The 24,429-nt window shown below is 41.6% G+C and overlaps 1 protein-coding gene across 1 annotated transcript in view; it reads right to left on the reverse strand.

The window, feature by feature from the left end:
- SGCD (sarcoglycan delta) overlaps nucleotides 1–23,405 on the reverse strand; it is a 319,572-nt gene extending 296,167 nt beyond the window's left edge. The window contains exons 1-2 of the mRNA XM_070739007.1: nucleotides 23,327–23,405; nucleotides 2,053–2,230 (exon numbers count right to left, since the gene is read on the reverse strand). The gene's annotated coding sequence lies outside the window, so the exon portion shown is untranslated. The remainder of the gene's footprint in view (nucleotides 1–2,052; nucleotides 2,231–23,326) is intronic.
- Between the last annotated feature and the right edge of the window lie 1,024 nt (nucleotides 23,406–24,429).

Here is a 24,429-nt window from a genome sequence, read left to right on the forward strand (position 1 = left end):
GAGAGGTCTGCCATTTCTAGAAGGTTATAACCAATTTCCTTAAATTTCTGTTAAAAAAAATGTAGTTTAGAAAAAACTATCGGATAACAGAATTTTAAAACATACATTAAAATATGTAAAATTTTGATTGATTTGAACATGTTCAAACATTATGATGCCAAAATATGAAGTGTTTCCATTTTTTTGTCCATGCCCTGTAACTTAGATCTGACAGTCAGAACAATTAATCAGTGGAACAGCTTGCCTCCAAAAGTTATGAATGCTCCAACACTGGAAGTTTTTAAGAAGATGTTGGATAATCATTTGTCTGAAATAGTGTAGGATTTCCTGCCTAAGCATGGGGTTGGACTAGAAGACCTCCTAGATCCCTTCCAACTCTGTTATTATTAAGCTTTACTCATGAGGACTTCAAAGACATACCCATGAAGGTACCATTGCCTTTTAGTAGAGTGTTGCTTTTAACATCCCAGTCTGATACTTCCTGATGTATTTACTTATTTATTATATTTTAAACTACCCAATGGTCAAATATTTTTAGGCAATTAACAACAAAGCACACCAGAAGAAGAAATTCAATTCAAATTAAAACATAAATCAAACCAAATAAATATAAAAATGCCACACAAACTAGGTAGCAGCATCATGAAAATCTAAAACACACAAATTCAAATACGATTACAGTATGATGAAAGTGCCACTGAGGCTCTGGCTTTTCAGAACAGCTAAATTCGGTAGATGGTGCTGCTTAATTGGGCAAGAGGAAGGAAGAGACATCGTTTTTAGCCTTCCCTTTTTGAAAACTTGGGGAAGTGTTAAAGTCAACACCACTGCCATCACAATTCACTTTAAACCAGTGTTCCCTCTAATTTTTTTGGGGGGTGGGTGGAAAAGTATAGTGTCTGAGCGGCAGTCCCTTCAGGACTGGGCGGCACAGAAATAATAAATAAATAAATAAATAAATACTGTGTGTCTATAACAGTGAGCTCATAATAGGGAAACTCTATCAATATCAAAATGCCACTTAAATAGTAGAGCTAGTTTCAAACTAGATTTTGATTTTCTTTCTCTCTTCCTTACTCCCATTTTTTTTCTTTTCCTTCCTCTCTTTTTTCTGTTTCTCTCTCTTCCTCTCTTCCTCTCTCTCTCCTTCCCTCTCACTCTTTCCCTCTCGGCTTCTGGGCAGGTTTGGAAAACTCTGAGTTGATGATGATTTTTAGTGAGCGATTGCTCACTGCTCAGCTTAGAGGGAACTATGCTTTAAACTATTGGATCACTCCATGGGGACCTCTCCAAACATAATCTTCCGGCAATTAAAAACCAAGAGATGAAATACATTTCTTCATAATGATCCCATATTTTTTCAGAGGGTTTTAAACATACTTATAAGATTTTTAATTACTTCTCTGTGTCACATGCTGTAGGGTTTGGTTATACATTTACAATAGTAACACCACATGTCTTGTAAATAATTCATTTATATTATTTAGCAAAACACAGCCAGTTTTAGATAACAAATGACTAATTTGTTCTGTAGAAATAATATGATCCAAAGTAAAGATGTAGATTTGGCCTACAGTGCAAATGTTAGAATAAGCAGCTTGCCTGTGCAATGTAATTTCCTGTTCCCCAAAACCATTAAACATAGCATGCTTCTTTTCTTATCTCTTTCTGTCCAGTAAAGTTCTGTCTTACTTGATATGCCATTGCAAAGCTAGTAAAATCTCTCATATTTAAAACAGAGCAGTAATGAAATAGAACAGGATATTTCATTCAAGGTCAAGAAGGAAATAAGATCAAGATAACAAGCTGTAACTGTGCTATGTTCTGACTTTCTTGCTGATAAATATTCAGAAAGCATTGGATATTTGTTTTTCAGGTTACAATGCATGCTTGCGGCTGTTGCATACCAATCAAATCAACAGATAATGTAATACAAGTACAGTGCATTAAGATATTGTTATATAAATGATTAATTAATAAAAGCTATAAGCAAATGCTTAAGATTTTATCTTAAACAAAATGAAAAGAGTTAACCCAAGCATAAGTGTTTACCTTGGCAAGTCAGAGTTGTTGATCCAGAGTTGTTTTCAGAGCAACATTGGAGTGAAGACAAATGATGTTCCTCAGGTTACTGCCAATGAGAAATCAGTCTCGGGTGCCAGAAGCTCGATCTTCGGTGCTTACACACCCATGTGGCTTTGCCTGAGAGGGACTATAATTTCTTCTAATTCTTTACGAGTCATAGAAAGGAGGGAAAGAGAAAAATTCTATAATCAGTTGTTTGCTTGACTCAGAATAAAAAATAAGAAAACATTTGATGGAAGAAAATGTCACATGAAGAAAGAAAGCTTCTAATAATCCAACATATTTAAGTATTTATTAGATTTGTATGCCGCCCCTCTCCGAAGATATGGGGCGGCTCACAACAACAATACAATATACAGAGTACAAATCCAATATAAATTAAAAACAAAATTTTAAACCCATAGATATTAAAAACAATCATTACTGCACAATCATACCATTCTCATGTATTACAGTTAGGAAAAAAGGTGGTGGTGGAGGGAAGAGGTAGTTATTCCCCCCATGCCTGGCGACAAAGATAGGTCTTCAACATCTTGAGGAATGTGGGAATAGTAGGGGCAATTCGAATCTCCGGGGGAGTTGGTTCCAGAGGGCCACAGAAAAGGCTCTACCCCTGGGTCCCACCAGACAGCATTGTTTAGTCAACAGGACTCAGAGAAGGCCAATTCTGTGGGACCTGATTGGCAGCTGGGATTCGTGCGGCAGAAGGTGGTCCCAGAGGTATTCTGGTCCAATGTCGTGTAGGGCTTTATAGGGTGGCGAAAATATTTACTGAGCCCTCTCATCCTGGACATAAACTGTTTCAACTCTTACCCTCAAAACATCGCTACAGAGCACTGCACACTAAGACAACTAGACAGAAGAACAGTTTTTTTCCTGAATGCTATCACTCTGCTAAACAAATACTTCCCTCAACACTGTCAAACTATTTACTAAGTCTGCACTACTATACTCCTAGTTTTTTCTCATCATTCGTATCACCCATTTCCTCCAACGTACAATTGTATGACTGTAACTTGTTGCTTGTTTCCTTAAGATTTTTTATTAATATTGTTTCCTAATTGCTTATTTGACCCCTATGACAATCATTAAGTGTTGTACCTAATGATTCTTGACAAATGTATCTTTTTCTTTTATGTGCACTGAGAGCATATGCACCAAAGACAAATTCCTTGTGTGTCCATTCACACTTGGCCAATAAAGAATTATATTCTATAATTTCTCTTAGGCCAGTGATGGTGAACCTATGGCACGGGTACTACAGGTGGCACGCAGAGACATATCTGCTGGCACGCAAGCTGTTGCCCTAGCTCAGCTCTAACGTGCATGTGTGTGCCAGCCAGCTGATTTTTGGCTCTGGGAGGGCATTTTTGGCTTTCAGAGAGCCTCCAGGGGGATGGGGGAGGGCACTTTTACTCTCCTCCAGCTCCAGGGAAGCCTTTGGAGTCTGGGGAGGGCAAAACACGAGCCTAGTGAGCCCACCATAAATTGGTAAACAGGCCATTTCTGGCCTCCAGAGGGCCTCCAGGAAGTAGGGGAAGCTATTTTCACCCTCCCCAGGCATTGAATTATGGGTGTGGGCACTTGCATATGTGCGATAGCACGTGCACATGCTCTTTCGGCACCCAAAGAAAAAAGGGTTTGCCATCACTGTCTTAGGCTATATGTAATTGCTGAGAAATCTTAAGCATAAAAAACTTCTAAACTTCTAAGATCTCTTTACCATATAATATATTCGTATTGTAGCCTATTGTTCATTATATGGCAAAAGTATTGTATTCCCAATATTGGTAGCACCCAACTTCATAATTATTCAATCGAACAAACAAACAAACATGTATTTGTCTAGATCATAATGCTCAGAGGTATACACATTTCACTTAAATTCCTAATTAAAAAGTTATTCCATACAGCAGCATTGATAAATGCTTAAACATTCTCTACTTTGGAGAGAATTGGCTTTGTTCACTCTGATTTATGATTAGTTCTCAAAGAAGAACAAGGGATAAGATCTGTCCAATGTTTGACTTTGATCTGCTTCAAGAGAACTGAACTGAAACCATGTTTTTGAGATTGATCTGCAGAAAGATCTGAGCTCTTTGCCTATGCTGTTTACGTTGGGTTCGTTTGGAAAACCCTTATCAGCTGCTAATTACTTTTGCCAATTCAATGCCTGAATCATAGAAAAATCTTTCTTCTTCCAAGATATGAAGTCCTGCCATCATCACTGCTGGAAGGGAGATTCAATAGCCCTCCTCTGAAGAGTCTCTTTATTGATCCCTGAGAGAATAAGTAGAATCATTTTCCTAATATGCTTTTTCATTGTCTGTTCTAGTGTGAGGATGTACTCATACCTCTACTAATCCGTTATCATGAACACTTGAAGGAGGGTTTTTTTCTTAGTTGCAGTCATCCTGATTTTGTGTTGGAGTATACACTGCAGTTTTTCTGAATGATTATATTGATCGATATGGTGATACAACTACAATTATACAATTTTGTACAATAATGGTAAAAATAACTAATGAGAGAACTATAATTAAAGCATTCTCCAATTATGCTTGTTAATGCAATTCTATTTCTGAGTAAAACCAAGGAGTGTTTATGCATCAAAGGTTTTATTTATTTATTTATTTATTTATTCATTCAATTTTTTTATGCTGCCCATCTCCTTAGACTCAGGGCGGCTTACAACATGTTAGCAATAGAACGTTTTAACAGAGCCAGCATATTGCCCCCACAATCAGGGTCCTCATTTTACCCACCTCGGAAGGCTGGAAGGCTGAGTCAACCTTGAGCTGGTGATGAGATTTGAACTGCTGACCTGCAGATCTACAGTCAGCTTTAGTTGCCTGCAGTACTGCACTCTACCTGCTGCGCCACCTTGGCTCATTATTTTCTGTAAACAGCATCAACAATATAGTCCCTTTTTTAAGATCAAACAAAATACTTTCTAAAAGTAAATATGAAACAATAGAATTCCATCTCCTCCCGCTCATTCAATTGCTCATTCACTTCTTCATAACAATTCAAGAGACAAGTGAACTTCAACTTGTGTTCTTTAACAAAATGGAATGTCACTTCACATTAACAAGGAGAAGGTTATGCAGACAAATTTGAATGATGCTGTATTGCTACAGTCGTAGGAATATTTCACCTCTCCAATATTTAATTGCTAATGGATTATACAGTATTTTAAAATAAGTCTACTTCTGCATCCCAAATTAGAATGGAATCATTTTCTTCTAACATAAAGACCAATCAAACTAGCAAAACATTATACAATGCCAGATATAAAACCACTGCTTCAAATAAGAAAAAAATGTTTGTAATTATGTTCTCTGTATTCCACTGTGCTTTATAATTTGGTGTTTTGTTCCCATTTTTCATCCACTAGAGTAGTGCAGGTAAAACAGAAAAGGATACTAATTTTTTCAAAGTTTCTGATAGTAAAAAGCCAGAAGGTTGCATTTCCAGCCCACCAGGAAGGATAAGGGAATGATATTTTTACTGTAAGAGGCAAAGTGCATTTTCTTTCCAGCTATTATTCAGTCCCAAGCCAGGACTCCTAATGAGCTTTTCCAACTTTGATTATGTACTGAAACAATCAACCATTGAAATGAAAATATGCTTTTTCAGTTGTGTGTGGGGGAAGAATTCTGTAATAAAGTGATGAATTTTGTTTATTATTTCCACTGTAACTTCTGCACTGTTTTTGAGCATCTTCTTCCTTTGTACATTAATATCCCTTCAGAGGACGGAATATTATTCAGAGAAAATACAACATATTCAGAAAGAAATACAATATACAATATAGAAGTCTGCTCTGAAATCATTTCTCCAACTGATCTTCTTTTATTCTTTTATTCTTCCTTTACCCACGCCCTTCCCTCTTTTAATATCTCTTATCTCTGTGTTTTTTTAAAACTTGGCTACTTTAAGATGTCTAGACTTCAACTCTCAGAATTCTCCAGCTGGCATCTATTATTCACTTGGTGAACTACATTGTCTGCCTGGTGAACACTGTCATTCATCTATTGTTTCTTTTCACAAAACTTTACTAAATTTAAAAAATATATAAAATGCAACATAGAAAAAAAAAGCATTATTAGGGATTGCAGACAAAAGAGGGGGGGAACCTTAGAAAGAAGTAATTTTCAATTTTCTTCCACACAGAGCTTTGAACTATAATAAACCATAATGAACATTCATTCATTCATTTATTGGATTTGTATGCCGCCTCTCTCCAAGGACTCATAACATATCAAAACAATAAACAATATACCGGTACATATTTTAAAAAATCCAATTAATATAGCTAAAAAAACTTTAAAAGCTCTAATAACATTTAAAATCATTCATTCCCATTCTCACAGCAAGACATTCAACACTTGTCGGCCAGGGGGCTAGGGTCTAATGGCCCCAAGCCTGGCAGCACAGATAAGTCTTGAAACTTTTACGGAAGGCAAGGAGGGTGGGGCCAATGTGAATCTCTAGGGGGAGCTGATTCCAGAGAGCTGGGGGCACCACAGAGAAGGCCAACTCTGTGGGACCTAACCGGTCGCTGGGACTCATGCTGCAGAAGGCGGTGCCGGAGGTAATCTGGTCCAATGCTATGTAGGGCTTTATAGGTCATAACCAACACTTTGAAATAAATATGATACGTGAACAATATACTTACTATTGCATATTTTGAGTGCTGCTAGACTGGTTTTTGCACAAAAATGGATGAGCAAAGAAACCCCTTTAGAGGAAGAGATACTATATAAAATACTGTATAGTCTGGAGGACAGAAGGAAAAGGGGGGACATGATCGAAACATTTAAATATGTTAAAGGGTTAAATAAGGTCCAGGAGGGAAGTGTTTTTAATAGGAAAGTGAACACAAGAACAAGGGGACACAATCTGAAGTTAGTTGGGGGAATGATCAAAAGCAACATGAGAAAATATTATTTTACTGAAAGAGTAGTAGATCCTTGGAACAAACTTCCAGCAGATGTGGTAGATAAATCCATAGTAACTGAATTTAAACATGCCTGGTATAAACATATATCCATCCTAAGATAAAATACAGAAAATAGTATAAGGGCAGACTAAATAGACCATGAGCTCTTTTTCTGCCATCAGACTTCTATGTTTCTATGTTTCTATACTGTCCTGTGCTGAAATGGACAGGTTTATGATGGAATTGAAAAATAAAAATGAATTGGAACACTTTAAAATCTAGGATAAATTGTACCACTGGTGGGAATTGAGGAAGACTGTGGGGATTATGAATCAGTGACAAGTTGGAAATGTATGTATTCTTATGTTAGCGGATAGGAAAAAATGAATTTAGTATTGTATATAAAGTTTGTATCTATTTATATAGAGATAAAAATTGTATTCAGGAGGAGAAGCAACTTGATGGAAATGTTTAAACTGGAATGTTACATAATGTCCAATGTTTTTCTTTTTAATTGTATTATAAATAAATAAAACTTTTTTTAAAAAAGTCATAACTATCTTACGTTTCCACCAGAGATAATAAAAAGTCCTTTCTCCTTAATTCTTTGTTGTATTCATTTTCAGTGTCCTTTCAGTGTCTCAAGTTGGCTATGTTCCTAATATGATTTGATTGTTTATTTGTACCTGGACTATCATTAATTGCTGCACCTTATGATTCTTGACAAACTTATCTTTTCTTTTATATATGTTAAGACAATATGCATTAAGACAAATTCCTTGTGTGTCCAATCACACTTGGCCAATAAAAATTCTATTCTATTATGTTCTAAGTTGGCTATGTTTAATATAGAAATTGATTCTATCTCTATCTTTTACATTGTACTCTATTGATTCTGATTCAGCCAGAAAGATATTTCCATTGGTTTGGGGTTTGTTGTTTCTTTTTATATTTCCCCCATTTGTTTCCAGGGCTCTCCGATTGTTCCATTCTTCTTAGCATTCAGTTTCAGAAGATTGATTGGTAATTAAGTGACTGGTGCCCATTTACTGATCTCATAGCAAAGGTTGTCTATTTCTTGACATTTGAAAAATGACAAGGATGAGAAGTGGCTGTGCTCGTGAATCATCACTGACTAAAAGGCAGGTAGAGGTTTCCAAGAATGTTTCTCCCCTTAACCAAAAAGTTCTGTGGCTTGAAAAAGTTAGAGAAATGTTTCCCCCCCTTCCTATTTCACCTTGACCTTAAACCATTGAATGTTCATATCAGTCAATTTGGCGTTCAGTACTATCTGATCTGAAAAAGGAAGCTAAATTGAACTAAAGGAGATCAAACTAATGGCAAAAAATAGAATAACAAATCATTAAAATTAACAATAAAGATATTGAAGTGGTATAAAATAACAGGAAGTCAAGAAATAGGCTGTGGACTTTACCAAAGATATTTACATGTCATCATTTTTATATAATTACAAAGGGTAGAAAAGCAAGTTTTCCTGTGAGACTCTATGAAAACGAAATGGACTTTGAAGAAGTAAGACTTCTTTTGAATTTTTGTGTTAAATAAGACTTCTGCAGATACTATGGATAACCATAGCAACAAAACAAAAACAAATGCAAATCAATCTGCCTTACCTCAAGGCAGAAAAGGTCATTATATCTTGGATATAGTATACAAAGCCCTAGGTATCAGAAGAAAACTTTAATGCTGGTAAAGGTAAAAGGAAAAAGAAAAAGAGGATGACCAATAGCTGTCAATACATGATTTTTTTAAAAAAAGTTTTAATAAACAGTGAATGGATTCAGTTACAATGGCAATGGGTACACTGTTAGAAGACTTGATTGGCTAAGCTGGAAACATACCTTCCTGGAAAGAATCTATTTATGTGATTTCCAATGGATGGCATCAATCTGAATGCACAAAATCAATCAGTACCTAAGGACTTTTCTGCCACCTCATGTCAATCATTGATAAATTAAAATAACATTCTTCAGTAAAAGAGAAACAGTATACATATTTATACATTTTCATGTAAGTGAAATGGATATGAAACTGTTTAAAACAAATTATAAGTAATAATAACAACAACAACAAAAACAACAACAACAACAACAGAGTTGGAAGGAACCTTGGAGGTCTTCAAGTCCTACCCCCTGTTAGGCAGGAAGCCCTACATTACTCTGGCCGAAATGAATATATTATATATATATAACTATATTTATATAACTATATTTACAGCAGCACGAAGCTTACAACTTCAGCCTGATTGTGGTGAATGTGATTTCACCGAAATGTCACATATACATGCAAAATATTACATGGGGCAAAACCCGAACTCAGAACAATCTACATACATATACCCGTGAAAATCTACGAAAACAAATACACACACACACACACACACACACACACACAAATAAGTTTCTTTGTGATTGTGGAATGAAGAATCATAAATCCTATAATAAAAAAGAGTTAATAACCAGATACACATACTAGTGGAAAGTTTTCAATGCATTTTCCAGAAATAATTTGATTAGATTAGATTAGATTAGATGAATTAGATTAGATTTATTGTCTGATAGTCAGTATTTACAGATGTTAATGTAATAGTGTTACTTGCCTCTTCTAACCATTCTCTGAAACACTTAGCTAAATTCCTTGGTGTGATTTTTGTTTTTCTTAGCTTTGGCTTTCTCTTCTTTGCAATTTCCATTGTTTGTTTTGACATCTAGTTTGATTTTTTTTCTGTTTCTTTATTTTGTATATTTCCTTTTCATATTACAGTGGTACCTCAAGATACGAACCCCTTGTCTTACGAACAACTCGTGATACGAACCCGGGGTTCAGCAAAATTTTGCCTCTTCTTACGAACTTTTTTCGAGTTACGAACCGGCGTTCGGAGACTGCTGGGAAGCTGCGCGGCTGTTTTAAAAGGTGACAGCCGGGCGGTGGGGCTTCCCAGAAGCCTCCCGAACGCCGGTTCGTAACTCGAACAAAGTTCGTAAGAAGAGGCAAAATTTTGCTGAACCCCGGGTTCGGTTCGGGGGGGTGCTGGCAAGACCCCCAGGCCGGCTGCGACCTTTTAAAACAGCCGCGCCGCTTCCCAGCTGTCTCCCGAAGCCGAACGCGGAAGTTTGGCTTTAGCGTTCGGCTTCAAGAGACAGCTGGGAAGCGGCGTGGGTGTTTTAAAAGGTCGCAGCCGGCCTGGGGGGCTTCCCAGCACCCCCCCGAACCCGGGTTCGGGGGGGTGCTGGCAAGCCCCCCAGGCCGGCTGTCACCTTTTAAAACAGCCGCGCGGCTTCCCAGCAGTCGCCGAAAGCCGTTTTTTTTGCGGGGGGTTTTTTGGTTGCACGGATTAATTGACTTTACATTGTTTCCTATGGGAAACAATGTTTTGTCTTACGAACCTTTCGTCTTACGAACCTCCTCCTTGCACCAATTAAGTTCGTATCATGAGGTATTACTGTACTTCTATTAGTAAATTACTTTAAAAGATGAAAACTTTTAGGTATGGAATTCGTTCTGTGTCTCTAATCTACAAAGAGAGAAATTATCTGCCTATCCATTCATATCTATTTCATTTTTAAAAGTAGAGTACTAGCTTTTGTGGCAATAGTTCTATTTTTCTTTTAACCTGAATTAATGCATTTTACCATACTGAAAGAAACACATGAAGGACAGTATCAAGTATATCTCAAATGCTATTGATTTTCTAAATCAGAGTAATAAGAAGATAACTCATCTTTATTAATGTGGAGCAAGCTTTTGATAATTTGGAATAATCTTTTACTCTTACATCTCTGAAGAATATGCATTGTGTTTGACTTTTTTGTATTGATACAGAATAATCATAAAGAACATGAAGACAATATCATAATATTTTCCTTTTCATAAAAGATGGACTACCTTCCTCTCCTGGTTTTTACTGAAACCAGGCAAAAAAGTATGTTGGGAATTAAATTAGTAATTCAAGAAGATAGACTGAAATTATATGTTGCTGATTCTGTGTTTAACTATTATTCAGCCAATTTTTGATAGAATAAATATAGTGGTATGGTTCAGTGACACTGGATCAATAAAGATGAAACTGAAATGTTGACATGACACTTAATTGAGGTAGAAAATTTTAAAAAAACTAATTAAATAATGGGGTTTAATGCCATTGCTGAATAAACAAAAACAAAAAACAAGCAAAGCCAATGCAATAGCTGGGAATTTACTTGACAAAATCAACAGACTTATTTAAAATATGTATTCACATCTGGAAAAAATATCATGAATATTAAGAAAATTTGAAACTGTGTGGGATATGAAGAAATGCATTATTAATATGAACACTGCAGCAAGGTTTAATTTTCTATATTAAATGAGTGCAATAAAAATGGAAAACAAGGTATTAAATGACAAATAGAGACAAGTAAAAAGATGTATGATCTAATAAATGTAGAACCTGGGTTTCTCTTAAATTAAAAATTTTAGTTGCCTGGATAGAAATTACCATAATTCTAAATCTAGGTGAGATCATCTGACATCATGGGTTGAAATATCATTAATATGGTGATGACACTCAGCTTTATATATCTAGCTCGTGTGATCCAAGCGATTCTGTGGCTGCTTTTCATACTGCCTGGAAGTTCTCTGGGTCTAGATGGAGTACAACAGCTAGATGGAGTACAATCTAGGCAACAGCTAGATGGAGTACAACCTAGGCAAGATATGGATGCAAAGAAATGAAGGATCTGGTAGTTTATCATCATTAGTTCTGGATGGGTTTATGGTGCCTACTGTCCCTGTCCTAATGTACCCATATATTCGTAATGATGCCATGCAGGAAACATGAAAATCATATGAGGCAATGTGATTTTCTTCAACAATAGTCTACGGAGAGGGGCGGCATACAAATCCAATAAATAATAATAATAATAATAATAATAATAATAATAATAATAATAAATAATAATAATAATAATAATAATAATAATAATAATAATACAGTGGTACCTCATCTTACGAACGCCTCTTCTAACGAACTTTTCAAGATACGAACCCGGTGTTTAAGATTTGTTTGCCTCTTCTTCCGAACTATTTTCACCTTACGAACCCAAGCAGCTGCTGCTGGGATGAAGGGGTTTCTTTTTTTCCCCTTTTTTGAAGAAAGAAAAGGGAGGGGCTGCTTGGAGTAGGAAAGATTTTGCAGAGAACAACATACAGTGGTACCTCAAGATACGAACCCCTCGTCTTACGAACAACTCGTGATACGAACCCGGGGTTCAGAAAAATTTTGCCTCTTCTTACGAACTTTTTTCGAGTTACGAACCGGCGTTCGGGAGGCTGCTGGGAACGCCCCCGGCTGTTTTAAAAGGTGACAGTCGGGCGGCGGGGCTTCCCAGCAGCTTCCCGAACGCCGGTTCGTAACTCAAAAAAAGTTCGTAAGAAGAGGCAAAATTTTTCTGAACCCCGGGTTCGGTTCGGGAGGCTGCTGGGAAGCCCCCCAGCCCGGCTGCGACCTTTTAAAACAGCCACGTGGCTTTCCAGCAGCCTCCGAACGCCGAATGCGGTAGTTCGGGTTTGGCGTTCGGCTTCGGGAAGCTTCTGGGAAGCCGCCCGGCTGTTTTAAAAGGTCACAGCCAGGCTGGGGGACTTCCCAGCAACCTCCCGAACCCTGAACTTTTGCCGAACGTCCGGGTTCAGGGTTCGGGAGGTTGCTGGGAAGTCCCCCAGCCCGGCTGCGACCTTTTAAAACAGCCGCACGGCTTTCCAGCAGCCTCCGAATGCCGAACGCAGAAGTTCGGGTTTGGCGTTCGGCTTCGGGAAGCTTCTGGGAAGCCGCCCGGCTGTTTTAAAACGTGACAGCCGGGCTGGGGGGCTTCCCAGCAACCTCCCGAACCCCGAACCCGGAAGTTCGGCAAAGGTTCGGGGTTCGGGAGGTTGCTGGGGAGCCCCCCAGCCAGGCTGTGACCTTTTAAAAGACCCGTTGTACGTACCTGAACGGTCTTCTCGATGCACTGGAAGGAGAGTCCAACATGGGTAATGTACCAATCCTATTGGTAGAGACTGAGTTATAATTAGCATAATAATAGCTACCGCCCCCTTACTGCTCCCATGAGCCCCAGTTTTAAAAACGAAAAACATATGTAAGAGGATAACCAAATTTTATTAATACAACTAAACTTCAACTCCCCATCTCCGACGTCTCTGAACTTCAACTAGTCGGGTGGGTTTGGACTCTCCTTCCAGTGCATCGAGAAGACCGTTCAGGTAGGTACAACGGGTCTTCTCCACTGCATCTGGAAGGAGAGTCCAACATGGGATATACCAAAGATTTACTGCCCATGGGAGGGAGAAGGTCTTGACTGGGACGTTGGAGATGCACACACTTTCTGTAGCACACGTCTACCAAACGCCGCCTCAGCGGACGCAAATGAGTCCAACTTGTAGTGCTTAATAAATGTCGTAGGTGCCGCCCAAGTAGCAGCTCTGCAAATGTCCTCTATAGAGGCCTGTGTTGTCCAGGCCGCCGATGTGGCCGCACTCCTGGTTGAATGAGCTGTTAAGCCCTGCGGGGGGTCATGACCTCCCGCTCTATAGGCCTCCAGAATGCAGTCCTTAAGCCAACGGCTTATCGATTTAGAAGATAGTCCAAGTCCCATTCTGTGTTGAGCAAACGAAATAAAAAAAGTCTCAGACTTCCTGAATGCTGCAGTTCTCCTAATATAAATCTTTAGAGCACATCGTATGTCAACTTTATGTCATCGTAATTCTGATGGATGGTCTCCATGCGTGCAGAAGTCAGGCAAGATAAGCTCCTGTTTCCTGTGAAACAAAGTGTTCACCTTGGGAATGAACGACGGATCCAAGCGGAGTACCACTCTATCTGGATAGAAGATACATAAATCCGGTCTCACAGATAGGGCTGAAATCTCTGACACCCTGCGTGCCGAAGTGACCGCTACTAAGAAGGCTGTCTTCAAGGATAGGAGCCTCAGTGGAATTGATCTCAAGGGCTCAAATGGTGGTTTTGTCAAGGCCTTAAGTACTATCGAGAGATCCCATGAGGGGAACCTCCGTACAGGTGGTGTATGTGAATTCGAGGCTCCACGTATAAAGTCTCTTACCCACGAATGGTGGGTTAGTGAGCGAGCCTCCGGTATCTGAATCATGGTGGATAGTGCTGCCACCTGTCTCCTTAATGTGTTAGGAGCCAGTCCCCGGTCTATTCCTGCTTGCAGGAATTCTAACACCGTAATCGCCGATGCTTCCTTGGGGTTCTTGCCCTCCTTGTCACAAAAGGAGCAAAAGGCAGCCCACGTGGCCTGGTATATCCTTGAAGTCGAGGGACGTCGAGCAGCTTGAATTGTATCGATGACCTTCTCCGGCAGATCTTGATGCTTTAATCTGTGCCTTTCAAGTGCCAGACGGTTAGTTGTAGCCACTGGGGATCCGGGTGTAATAGGTTCCCCTGGCTGAGGGTGATGATGTTGTCTGGTATCCTCCATGGTGGAACTAGCGACAGAGCCATCAGGTCGGCGAAGCACGGCCGGCGTGGCCAGTATGGTGCCACCATCAGAACCTCTGCCTTTTCCTGAAGAATCTTCTCCAAGACCCTGGGTATTAGGTTTACTGGAGGAAATGCATACAGCAGTCCTGTCGGCCAAGCTGACCGTAGGGCGTTGACCCCCTCTGACCCTGGTTCCGGGAAACGTGAATAGAACCTTTGGATCTGCGCATTCCTGTGGGTAGCGAACAGATCTACAGATGGAGTCCCAAACCTGTGCGATATCTGTTGAAAAAGCGCTGGGTCCAGCCTCCACTCTGACGGGTCCAATGTAGTCCTGCTTAGCCAATCTGCCTGGGTGTTGTTGGTCCCGGCAATATGCTCTGCGGATAAGGACGCTAGGTGAAGTTCGGCCCAATCGAATAGATTTGCCGTCTCGTCCATGAGGCGACGCGACCTCGTGCCCCCTTGGTGGTTCAAATGGGCTCTGGTCGCTACATTGTCTGTAAGAACTAGTATGTGCTTGCCCTGGACAACAGAGTGGAAAGCCTGAAGAGCTAGGAAGACCGCTCTGAGTTCGAGGAAGTTGATGTTTATAGGTGACAATTCCTCTGCTGACCATGTGCCTTGCGCCATGTGGGGACCGATGTGAGCTCCCCAACTGTAGAGGCTGGCGTCTGTAGTCAGAATCATCTTGTCGTGCATCAGAAAGGAAGAACCCTTGAGTATTGCTGGCGATGTCCACCATCTCAGGGCAACCTTGACGCATCGTGGCATGTGAATTCGCTGATTTGAATGACTCACCCTGGCCCATTGAGCCGGTAGTAAAAACCACTGCAGGGCCCGTATGTGGTGTCTGGCCCAGGGCACAATCCCTATAGCGGAGACTAGAGTTCCCAACACCTTTGACAACAGTGACATGGGGACCTGTCTGCGCTGGTTGAGTTCGGTTAATAAACGTTGTATATTCGCTATCCTCTCTGGGGAGAGCGAGACTGAGCCCGACAAGGTGTCTATGATCGCCCCTAGATGTAAAAGTCTGGTTCGGGGGATCAGCTGGCTCTTTTCCAGATTGATGGTAAAGCCATGAGCTTCCAATGTCCGCATAGTCTGGTTTAAGTCCTGTTTCGCCTGCGTTGGCGACCTGGACAGTATGATGATGTCGTCCAGGTACGCCATCAGTCTGATGGATTGAGAACGCAGGTGTGCCGTCAGGGCATCCAGGAGCTTGGTAAAAGTCCGTGGGGCCGACGAGAGGCCGAATGGCATGGCCTTGTATTGGTAGTGTGTTCCCTCTGAACAAAAACGGAGGTACTTCCGGTGTGATGCGTGTATGGGGACGTGTAGGTACGCCTCCTTCAGGTCGATGGACGTTAACAGATCCTGTGATCTGATTGAGGTCAAGATAGTTTGAAGCGAGTGCATGTGGAACCGCCTGTATTTTATAAAGATGTTGAGTTGCTTCAGGTTGAGAATCAACCTGCAACCTCCTGAAGACTTGGGAACGATGAAAATCCTGGAGTAAAATCCTTTCCCCTCTTCCTGTGGCGGTACAGGCTCTATGGCCTGGATTTCCAGCAGATGAGCAATTTCGTTTTGTAGTTGTTGCTTGTTTTGCTGGTTTCGAGCCCGTGGGCAGAGTATGAACCGGTTGGGGGGTTGGCCTACAAACTCCAGGCGCAGCCCTCCCGACACCGTAGCTTGGACCCATTGGTCTGAGGAGGTGGTGTACCAGGAGGCGCTGAAGTGCTGGAGTTTCCCGCCGATCGGGAAATGTCTGGCAGAGTCACTTAGAGCGGCGGAAGCCTCTCTGGGTGTTCCCCCGAAAGGGCCGCCTCGAGCCCTGGTAGCCCCTGGGTCGGTCTTGAAAGGACCCCCGGTCGCCCCTGAAGGTCTGGCTGGAGAATTGACCTTGCGAGTACGACCTTTGGCCCTGGCCTGCCCCTGTGGAGCTATCCCAGCGGGGCGTTTGGCGCCTCGTATTTGGCGCTGATCTCCGGTCCTGCCGCCTGCCTGTTCTGGGGAGGACCTTGCGCTTGTCCTTGTCCTCAATTAGGACCTTGTCCAATATATCCCCAAAGAGCATAGAGCCTTGGAATGGGGCTGACGCCAGTCTCCATTTGGACTTTAGATCGGCTGGCCAATGTCGGAGCCACAGGAGCTGGCGTGCTGCAAGTGTGGTAGCCATGCCCCTGCTGGAAAATTTAGCCGCATGCAGTGTAGCGTCTGCGGAAAATTCGGCCGCAGCTCGCAGCTTCGCCAGGTCCTGACGTAGTCTTCCATCCTCCGGCCCCAGGCGAGATTGCATCTCCTGTATCCACCGGAGGGAAGCTCGATTTATGAAGGATGCAGCCGCTGCTGCCCGAAAACCCCAGCTCGCCATCTGGTGCGCCTTTTTTAAGAGAATCTCCGCCTTCCGGTCCTCAGGCTTCAGACTCTCCCCAGTTTCGGAGGGCACCAGGGCGCTGGAGACCAAGGTCACGACTGGTTGGTCTATGGGTGGAAATTCGAGGAGTTTCTCCACCTCCTCGTCGAACGTGTAGAAACGACGTTCCAGGTTGGAAGGACCTTGGGCTGCTGCAGGGTATTGCCAAGGGCGCTTGGCTCCCTGCAGAAAAATATTTGATGCTGGAAAATGTTCTGACTCGGGTTGGGGTTCCTGTAGCAAGGCATCTGGGGTCTTGTCTGCATCCTCTGTTGTTTTAGTTGTACCTGGTAGGTTCATTACCTGTTTAGCCTTAAATAGCAGAGTCCTGAACAATGTTGGCTTAAACAGGCCTACCGGTTGGGGTTGTTCGGGAGTGGTTTCATCCTCAGAGAGGTCATACTCTCTATCGCTGTCCTCTCCCATGAGTGGCTCCTCTGATAAGGACCCCAAGCCCGAGGGGGGCGGTGCTGACCAGACCTGCCCTGTTGTTTCTTGGGAAGGTTGCTGGCTATATTTAGTGGCCCCAGCCGCTATGCCTTGAGAGTAAACGTTTGCAATTAAATCCTGCAAGTCGGGTGGCATATCTTGCCAAGTGCTTGCCTGCGCCCTTAATCCCGCCGCTGTGGGCGTGAACGTGGCAGATGGGCCCAGGGAACTCCTTCTAGTATAACTAGCTGACTCAGGCCTGTTCCATGAGGGGCCTGGGGAGGAGATGATGCGTGGCAACATAGGTGAATGCCTGTCAGGTGACCAGTCCTCCTCAGGTAGGCCAAAGGCCGGCTGTGAGGTGGCTGGGTCAGGTGTTGCTTGCCTCTGACCCAGTGGCACTGTAGAGGGGGAGGCCTGTAGAGCTGCCTCCAGTTTTTTCTCTAAGGCCTTAATACGTTTTTCTGCCTCCTTCATAGATGAGGCTGAGGCTGGGGACTGTGAAGTCTTGGACTTCTCCTTGGCTTTCCCTTTGGGTTTCTCCTTGACCACATTGGGAGAAGCGGCCCTCTCGAGTCCCGCTTGTTCCTCCATGTACTCACAGTTGTGTAGTTGAGGAACTGACTTGTTTGGGCCTTGCAGCCTCGTGGCGTAGTAATGTTTTTGGCTCTGAATCAGCAACAAAAATGGCCACCGTCTGTTTCAGCCAATCACGCCTGCGCACTGAGGCTTGCAGCCTCTTCGCGCCTACCAGCTACAGGAAGGACTTCCTGTTGGCGCCTTTCCCGGTTGCACAAGTAGCAACCAACATGGCGGCCCCCTGTGCCGTTCGCGGCTTTTTTTCCTTTTCGGGGGGGGGGGGAGCGCTGCGGCTTCCAGCCCCTTTGCGGCCATGGCGGCTCCCGCTGCCTTCTCTGGCTGCGCGCTCGTGGCTTTGCTGGCCTCGCCGGTGTGTCCGGCCATCCCAGCGCTTCTCGCTCGCCCTGCGGCTTCCAAGCCGCCGCCGCTGGTGGCTCTTTCGGCGGCCGCCGAACAGCTGAGAGGCGCGGCTCCGATCCTCGTTGAGAGCCCAACAACAGTGCCTTCCAGGCTTCCCAGTGGAGGGGGCTGACCCCTCCACCTTCAGCCCACAGCCCTGGTCTGGCCACGGAGGTCAGGGACCCCAGGCTGGGTGCTCCTCTACGGGGTGTTCCCACGGAGGGAATACAAGACCCCTGAGGAGGATCGGTGGGGGTGCTGCCCGCAGAGGGCAGAGACCCCTGTCTTCTGTTTTCCTTCCTCTGTGATCCTTGCAATCTGAAACACAAAGCACAGGATTAAACAGGTCAATAACAATTATGTAAATACAATTTATTTCTATATTTCTATATATCTATATATAACTATATTAAAGCTCCTAAGAGCAAAACCCAGTATGTCTCTACTCTTGGACTGAGTTTTTAAAACTGGGGCTCATGGGAGCAGTAAGGGGGCGGTAGCTATTATTATGCTAATTATAACTCAGTCTCTACCAATAGGATTGGTACATTACCCATGTTGGACTCTCCTTCCAGATGCAGTGGAGAACAGCCGGGCGGCTTCCCAGCCATCTCCCGAAGCCGAACGCCAAACCCGAACTTCCGCATTCGGCATTCGGCGGCTGCTGGGAAGTCCCAACGCCCGGCTGTCACCTTTTAAAACAGCCTGGGGGCTTCTCGGCGGCCTCCCGAACGGCAAACCCGGAAGTTCGGGTTTGGCTTTCGGCGTTCGGGAGGTCGCTGAGAAGCCCCCAGGCTGTTTTAAAAGGTGACAGCCGGGCGGCAGCAGTTTTTTGCGGGTTTTTTTTTTGGTTGCACGGATTAATTGACTTTACATTGTTTCCTATGGGAAACAATGTTTCGTCTTACGAACCTTTCGTCTTACGAACCTCCCCCTGGAACCAATTAGGTTCGTAAGACGAGGTATGGCTGTACTTGCAAAGGCACTGAAAGGGTGTCTTTTTGAGAAAGAAAAGGGAGGAGGGAGGGGCAGCTTGGGGGAGGAAAATTTTTGCAGAGAACAACGTGCTTGCAAAGGCACTGAAACGGTGTCTTTTGAAGAAAGAAAAGGGAGGGGCGCCCTCCTTGCCTTTCTTCCTTCCCACTCACCCTTTAGCCTAGCCTTGCTTCTTCCACCCGCCCCCTTTAGCTGCTCCTCCCTGCCCTCTGTTCGCCTCCCTTCTAAAGTTTGGGATTTACCTGAAGGATTTGCATGCATTATTTGCTTTTACATTGATTCCTATGGGAAACATTGTTTCATCTTACGAACTTTTCACCTTGCGAACCTCCTCCTGGAACCAATTAAGTTTGTATGATGACGTACCACTGTAATAATAATAATGTGAATCAACACTACAATTCACTTTGGATCAGAATTTTGAGAAAAGGCTCTTTCAGCCCTTTTGCTCAGTGCTGCTCGAAGTGTTTTTCAAGCAAGCCAATATTGAACAACATGGCTGCCCTTGCATTGCTCTTTGGAGTGAAGAGGATGTAATGGTTAGTACAATAGCTTTGAGGAAATGCTTTATTTAAGGGCCCCTCCAACCAAAACCTCCTTTTAAAGATTCCCAACCCTCCAAGCAACATATCTAATATGTAATATAACTATCAGCTAAATGGAGTTACCTCAGAAGTATCTACTGTCTGATACAACCACTATTATTTGACTGGCATTGTTTTAAAGAAACAAGCAATTGTTGTGAGCTTGGGAATTAATGGTTTCTATTTCATTCTAGCCATGAAATCACTGGAGGGCATTAAATACAATATTCCACAAAGCAGCCTTTTCTCTTTAGCACTGAAAAAATGGTGTATGTCTGCTTTATGGCATATTATAAAGCCTGGAGAGATAATACTCCTCAGTCACTCCCCATATTTAGTTAAATGACAAAAGGAAGTGACTTTTCATGAGCAAGGCAATATGTGAACACTTCCCAACTCATCCTTTACAAAACATGTTCAGTTGATACAGGTGAGATTCCTGAGGAGAAGAAGAAAGATATCTCTGAAGAACAGATGTAGGTGTTAAGTAAATAAATAAGTAAACAAACAAATAAGTAAATAAATATGCTGCTAATGCTTTAGAGAAAGCTTACCATATAACAATTCATTACACAGAATTGTGAGTGAAATATTTAAAACTAAGCTATCATCCACTCACAGCATAATTAATGGTAAGATTTATTGCAGAGTGCTTTGTTTCCTATTTTTCTAATGAAGAAAAGACAAATATACAACTACACAGTCAGCATCAACTTGAGCTCAGCCCATTAGATATGGAAACCTAACGCTTAATTGCTTGATTTAAATTTGGTTAGTAAAAATGCATACTGTAGCATCGCTCACTTAATTATGTTAATTTATATCCAAAAAGCTAAATTTACAAAGGCAATACCATTAATTATTTATTTTGCTATTCAGGCCAAATATGTTACTCAGCTAATTAGCTTCCTTAAGTCTTCCTCCCTCTTAAAAAACCCTCCCAACTAACTTTATATATACACCCAACACACACACACGTTTGTGTGCGTGTGTGTTTGTGTGTATGTCTGTGTGTCTTGGCATATTCAGGTCTTTTCCCATGTAACACTGATAGAATTTTGGTGACATTTCGAGAGGTCCCACTTGTCATCTTCAGGCTGGTGCTTTCAGCTTCGAGTTAGGATGAACAAAGCGGGGTCTGAACTGCCGTCCCTCTATAAATACTGGTGTGTGTGTGTGTGTGTGTGCGTGTGTGTGTAGTGCTGGTTCAGCTGCTACAAGCAGGTTGGTTGGCTGTGTTGTAACATCATGATTAGCTGGTGGGGTAACACCTTGAGTAGTTGATGTGACACATAGTGTACACATACACACAAACACACTGCCTGTCTATATACTGCCTGGTTCTTTTTTTCTGCACACATGCTTCTAGAATGGAAGGAATGTTGCCCCTGATAAATAGCTGGCTTATTTATTTGCCCTCTCTGAAAAAAAAAATGTTTCACAACTTTTATTGCAGCAAATCCCAGGAAAAGACTATTCCATTGGCTGTATTCCACCACCACTCCATTTTCTTCCATTCCATCTTGACATGGGGTTGGTGGGGGATAACATATGTGAGATGGTCAGCCATAAAGAACATAAACGATGTGAGCTAAAGTTACATCTTTAAGTTGTAAAGTTAATGAATAATAGTTTGGTGTAAGGACATTCTCTGAAAAGAAAAAAAAATCAAATGTTGTGAAAGTGAAGTAGCAAAACATGATGCTATATTGGTTCCAGGTCAACGAAGGTCAGTAGTAATAAACAGAATGCTAGAGTAATTCCAATTAAAGTCTAAGAATTGTTTATTCTGCATAAATAAAATGAGTTCATATCCAGTGATATTCTTGTACTTTCATGTTAAAAGATCTACAGTGTGGGTAAATGCTAATTTTGGAATTCTGGAATAACAAACAAATCTAAAGAAGATAAAATACACTGAAATGAAATAATTCTTGGGAAAAAATAGCATGTCTGTCTTACTACTACAACAATCTACCAGTAAGCCTTCTAATTAATATTCCAATATATTTTTAGAAATTCATGGGATACTGTTACTGAGGACACTGGTTTCATTAATATTTTATCTTTCATTCTTCATGAGTTGGGTAGCTAGAATGTTCAATGAACATTTTTGCAGGCATGTTGATAACAGTGAAATCAGAGTAATGTCCATAACGATTAGCATTGCATTAATATATGAGAATTTACATACTGTCAAAAAGGATACTTTAATCTCACAGGATACTGTGATTTGGCTTTATATTAACAGGAGCAAGGAACTAGTATAATTATTCCATTCTACTCTGGCTTGAGTAGACTCATTCACCCTTTGATACATAGGGAAGATCAGAATCAATGGGTTGAAATTATGGAAAGTAGATTCAAGTTAGCTACTAGAAGGAATTTCCTGATAGGAAAAAAAAACCCATCAACACCCATCATTACAGGTCCCCAAACAAAAAACCCTGTAAAATACCTTTGCAGATCTGGTATTGAGCCAGGAGGTTAGATTAAAAGATCTCCGAGATCCCTTTCAACTCTGATTTTATGATTCTACAACCTCATGGGACCAATATTTTAAACAAAAAAAAGTATGTTTTAAAACCTTAGGAATACTCAAAGAATAATAAAAATGATTAAGGGTGTTTAACTTCTTGCCCTATATTCTTATATAGAACATCTTTTAGAAACAACTTCAGTGTATTTTTCCTTGCGTATGAAAGAAAACCTATACAAATGAATATGCATTCTTGTGAAGCACTGACATAATAGGAATGCAGAGGCTGTGCAATACACTGCAAGCAGATGTGAAATATAATTGGTTGTTCACAGATGATTTATGCCTTTAGAATTAGCAGCCCATTATTTGTTGAAATATTCATACATTTCCAAAAGGTTCCTCAAAATCTTTCATGTTTTTTTTAAAGTTGAATTGAAAGCACAGTAAAACTTCCAGATGATGGCATAAAAGATTAAACACCATAAAACACCAGTCATATAATAAAGTTACTGAAGATCAAAGGCCTGTGCATATGGGAAGAAACTATCATTTATGTATCTTGCCTCCAAAATCTTTTTGTTCACCAAACAATTTGAGGTTAGGTAGCTGGTATGAAAAGGCCGTTGACTGGTTTACCATGACAAAGGAGGAAAAAGACCATATTTAGTAGTAGTTAACATTGTCAACACCGTTTCTACGTATCAGGGGTATTCAGAGGGCATATAATAAAAGTCAAGATGTTGGCTGTAATGGTGTCATCAAAGTTCTGCCTGTTACAGCAATGCTCATTAAAACTTTGTCTCATCTCAGCTGCCATTTTGCCTTTTTTCTGCACCCTGTAGACATCTGTACTATGTAATTGCAATAATCTAAAATATAACTATAAGTAGGTAAGATTTATTTTTACCCAGAAAATAATGCAGCCAGTGTCAGCTCCTGCATGCCGGCTGCCTTGGAGCTGCCGTTCAGTGGAGAGAACTGCGCTGGTGTTTGAGCACTAATACAAGAAGTGATTCTCCTTTAAGAACTGCAAGGAAACTGAAGATGGATACTGGGTTATGGAGTAGCACAGCTCATTTCCGGACCACAGGGGAGGGACATGCTTGCATGAGTGGGTGGGGAGTGATTAATGAATATAAGGTGATGGTGAGCATGGGTGAGCAGCCCTAACAAGAATTTCTCTTTGAGATTGCCAGTGAGTGCCAGGAAAGTAGTAAAGCAGCCATTAGCAAACCAGGTTTGTTTTTGCATTTCTTTCTTTTTTCTTTCCATTTTGGAATGTGATAATTAATAATAATAATAATTATTATTATAAATAATAATTATAAATAATAATAATAATAATAATAATAATAATAATAATAATAATAATTTATTAGATTTGTATGCCGCCCCTCTCCATAGACTCAGGGAAGCTAGTCATAGTCAGAACTATGGCCAGATTTGATTAATGGAGAATCAAATCTCCAAGAAGCAAGGCTAACTCAACTCAAGCCGAAGGCCAAATCTTTCAAGTTTAGTGTTGGGGACATGAGGGACATCTAGCCCTGAACTACTCATATGTGGGGTGCCATAGGGTTCACTTCTCTCACCCTTTCTAATTAACCTCGGCATGATATTTGTTGATGAGATCATTTTGCAGCACGATTATAGATTATTCTGATCATATAGGCTGGACAAGTGATGCTGTTAAGGTGCTAATTCAATGTCCAGGGAGTGGAACTGTAAGGGTCTTGCTGGGAGAAATTTACTGTGATTCAACTACAGCAAGACAAAATGATTCAGGATTTCAGGTCTCCTAGATCTAGAAAGTTATCCCTTTAACTACCCTATAACTCTTGACAGTTTCTGCTAAGCTTTTCATAGATTCACCTTGTGTGTCAATTGTATCCATTCCTGAGCCAGCTGTGCTCAGTGGTGGGCTGTGAGCCAGAACGCTAAATTGCGCTCACCACTGCGGCTCGAAAGTGCTTGCGGGGCCAGTGCCATTTTGCTGCTGCACTTGTGTAG

Source organism: Erythrolamprus reginae, chromosome 2 (genome assembly GCF_031021105.1).
Source record: "Erythrolamprus reginae isolate rEryReg1 chromosome 2, rEryReg1.hap1, whole genome shotgun sequence".
NCBI lineage: Eukaryota > Metazoa > Chordata > Lepidosauria > Squamata > Dipsadidae > Erythrolamprus > Erythrolamprus reginae.